Raw genomic sequence first — 3,872 nt, 5'->3', positions numbered from 1 at the left:
ATGCTTTTAAATGCAAAATATAAAATTTTTTTATTATGTCCTAAGGTTTATAAAGCAGCGTTTTTCTCGTGTCTATTTTTTTCTTTTCGCATGTTGCCTATCTATCATGCAAAGTAATATTCGTTTTAAGATTAAAAATACTTTTATGCATCAGAAAATTTTGAAATTTCACTTGCAAATCTTTATAATGTCGAGGTAGTTACCAAACATTTCTTAAGAAAATACTCTATATTTTATCTGTTAATTTTAGTAATTAATCTCTGTATGGGTTCGGTAGATTTGACTGATCTTGCAACCACCATAAAAATTAGGAAATAAATATAAATTATGCCTCTTTCATTCTTGAATGAACACAAATTATAACACGAAAACATAAATGTTTGGACTAAATAGCTTAAATCTCATAACATTATATATTTATTATATTGACCTTTCAGCCATGCCTGGCTAACAATACAGAAGTTTCAATGACACGGTTCACGTGCACTCATGTTATTGTATCAAATAACATAAAACTTACCTTTGGTCTGTGCAAAGAAACTTGTCTTGGCTGTGCTTAAGTAGACTAGTATTTTGTAAAATACAGTCACATTTCAGTTATTATACATTATATATGTATATAGATTATTGCTATTTTGAAATAAGATCTTATACATATTTTTCATGAAACTTAGAACAGTAAATAAAGAAGTAAAGCAAACAATTATCTCTTCTGATTATGACCTTTGTACTCGGTTGCTGCTTTAAGTAGGTTGCTAAACCTTTAAAAATTTTGCATGTGGAGCATATGAAAAAAAATATTTTTTTAGGTTTTATATATACATTTGAATAACTCAAAAATCATAAATTACTAGATTAATACCATAGAATTCCATTGTAATTTATCAAGCTTAATAACTAAGATGTATTTTACTCTAAAAATATGAAATTTCGAGCAGATTAAAGACACAGCCTACTTCATTGAAATATTGGTTCAAAAGAAAGAAATGGCACCAAGTCCATTAAAATGGCTGAGAAAACCACTAAAGGTACATTTTGAGCTTCCGATTGGTAATTTATGTCGTATATAGAAATAAGTGTATATAAGGGAGCATTTCCATAAATGGAAAGAGGTGGGCAGTGTGCCACTGTATTTGATTTATTAAATGAGCAATATCTTATAATAAGAGACTCTTATTTTATATTCTAGCTTGTCATTATTTGTAATTTAAGTTTCTGATTCGTTCGAAACTATAGACTTAGTATTTTGACTTCACAAACATCTAATTTGAACCAGTGCTGCATTCAACATACCACTTGACATGCAAAAATCGATGGTTATCTGTGTTTTTTTAATATTTGCTTTTAAATTAAGAAATTAGGTAACATATAGTACTAAAATTTGAATTATAATCTACAGTTTGATACCAAACTTATTGACATAAATTCATGAAATAGTAGTTCAATAAAATTTTGAATGCGAGTCAACAAACAAGATGAAATGGCCTTTCACCCATAACCAGTCTCGAAAGGGGTAATTATTTGAGTAAAAGTCAGAGGTGGAAAGGGAGAAAAGATATTAACTGTAGGTTCTGGTGATTTGCAGAAACTCATACTTTTGAGGCCTGAAAGAATGTACCAGAGAAACCTCAATCACATAATGTTGAAAATCTTACACAGGGAGGGGGCTGGATTTATTATTTCTTGTATTTAGTGTGTCATTCCTTCAAGTTGAGAAGCACGAGTCTCTTCTTCTTATTATTTTTCTTCTTCCTTTATTTTAGCATTCCTTACATTATTGAATTATTTTTTTCCTGGTTGTCTTCCAACTGCATTCATCACTTTATAAAACTATAGAACAGCCTCTGTTTCTTCTGCACTCATCTTTTCTTGTCCTCTAGATGTTTTTTCTGAAGAAGTTTCTTACTTTGAGACACAAAACTCCTTGATGGTTCTTTGAATTCCATAGGAGAAGAGAGTCAGAATCTGCATCTTCTCTACACAGGAACAGCTATGGAAAAATAATTCCATTTTCAACTTTCTCATCATTTATTCTTTAAATCTTTTGCTCAACAACATCAGTTCTCACTGAAACATCAGATAGTAGCAGAACTGTCTCCAGTTTTCAGATTTTTCACTGCTATGTTGAGCATCACTTTTGCCTTTACAACCTTTTACAGTTTGGTCAATCCTTCTAAAAGTGAAGAATTATTACTGTTATTATTCCAAGTCAAGAAGAATTAACAGTAAATGAAGAATGTTGAACTATTTTTGTATTTTTTCATTTGTCTTTAGTCACAAAAACTTTTCCAGTGATGCCAGTGTATATATATATATATATATATATATAGATATCAATAACAACAACTTCAGTTTATATAAAACACCGCTATGAAGAAGAGAAATTAAAGTGTCAAATAACTGGCAAAACTTGTCTGCAATTAAGAGGGTTTGATTTGTTTTGTATGTCCGTGCAAATCTAAATAAGAGTTGTCTACACTAGTTGATCCCTAATTTTCAACTGACAGACTAGAGGGAAAGTGGCTAGTCAGCACTCAATAGCACTCACTGCCAAACCTTGAGCTACTCTTATCAAGTAGTGAAACTTGAGCATCAATTTTATAATGCACCCATGGCCTCAAAGTGTGAGCAGATTCTTGAAGCAATAAGACCCAAACGAAGGAACCACAGATTCACAGTCTGGCATGCTAACCACTAGGCTTTCATGACTAACCTCAATTCAGAAGCAACATTCAATCCAGATGAGCTTCTATGTTGCATTCTACAAATAATTTCTCCCCTGAGACAGAATTGAAAACATCTTTGATCTTGTAGTAAAAATGAAATCAATTACTTCCAGCTGACTGCATTGGAAGTTCTGATATTTACCAAAGAGATTATACTATTTCTTTTGGTAGACTAAAAACTACAGAAGTAATATTAGCTCATGATGTATCCTTGACTGAAAATAAACAAATACTTGTTCTCAAAAGAGAAAGTACTTGTTGTTATCAACTGAAACATTTAGCCATAACATATAGTGAAGTAATATTAGCTCCTGATGTATCCTTGACTGAAAATAAACAAATACTTATTCTCAAAACAGAACGTACTTGTTATCAACTGAAACTTTTAGCCATAACATGGTGAATATCTTCTGAAGACACAGACCATTGAACACTATGCAAGTATAGATATTTTTTATGGAAATTTTAATTAACTAACAAATACAAATAAACCATGATCTATGCACTTCATTTAAGCAGTGACATGTACTCAAGAGCAAAACAGCTTCTCAATAGGTAAATTACCACATCCTTGAGAAACTAATTGCCAACTTAAAAGAAAGACATGTTAACAAAGGTTAAAAATTATCAGCAGCTCTGCTAAGTCTACTATATTGTGAGAAAGCAGTAATATGTCTCATCTAAGTCAGTAAGCTATCAACTGAGAGGGTGCTACTGAAGAGGGAGGACATTGGAAAGCTAAGCTTAATCCTCATGTTCTTCATTCTGTATTGATAATTGGTGGCGTCCTCTAAGGATTTCATTTTTTTTGTTCGTTATGTGTATCAACATGATATAATTCATCCTTCACGAAGTATTCCATATTGTTACATCTCCGTTCGTTAATTAATTTTCCATAAATTCGTTCCGACAAAACTTGAGCGACACAAGTCCTTTCTTAAATAAAACTGGTTTATTCTTTCCGAATACAACTTTACGATACACTTAATTTCAACAGTCGCTCTATAACAAACACTATAATTCACGTCTCATGTGGCCAACAATATTTTGTCCGCATACATTCAATTACTCATTACCCCCCCTGTCGCTTCGTGGCCGGTCTTATACATACAAGACTACACTATATCTAGTAATCTCCCGACAATT

The 3,872-nt window shown here is 31.7% G+C and overlaps 1 protein-coding gene across 2 annotated transcripts in view; it reads left to right on the top strand.

Moving 5' to 3' along the window:
• The window catches only part of LOC106470400 (coiled-coil domain-containing protein 43-like), a 36,662-nt gene that overhangs the window by 10,753 nt on the left and 22,037 nt on the right, over positions 1–3,872 (top strand). The gene's annotated exons all lie outside the window — the stretch shown is intronic.

This window comes from Limulus polyphemus, unplaced genomic scaffold, assembly GCF_000517525.1.
Source record: "Limulus polyphemus unplaced genomic scaffold, Limulus_polyphemus-2.1.2 Scaffold3982, whole genome shotgun sequence".
NCBI lineage: Eukaryota > Metazoa > Arthropoda > Merostomata > Xiphosura > Limulidae > Limulus > Limulus polyphemus.
This window is presented reverse-complemented; position numbering and strand designations above follow the sequence as displayed.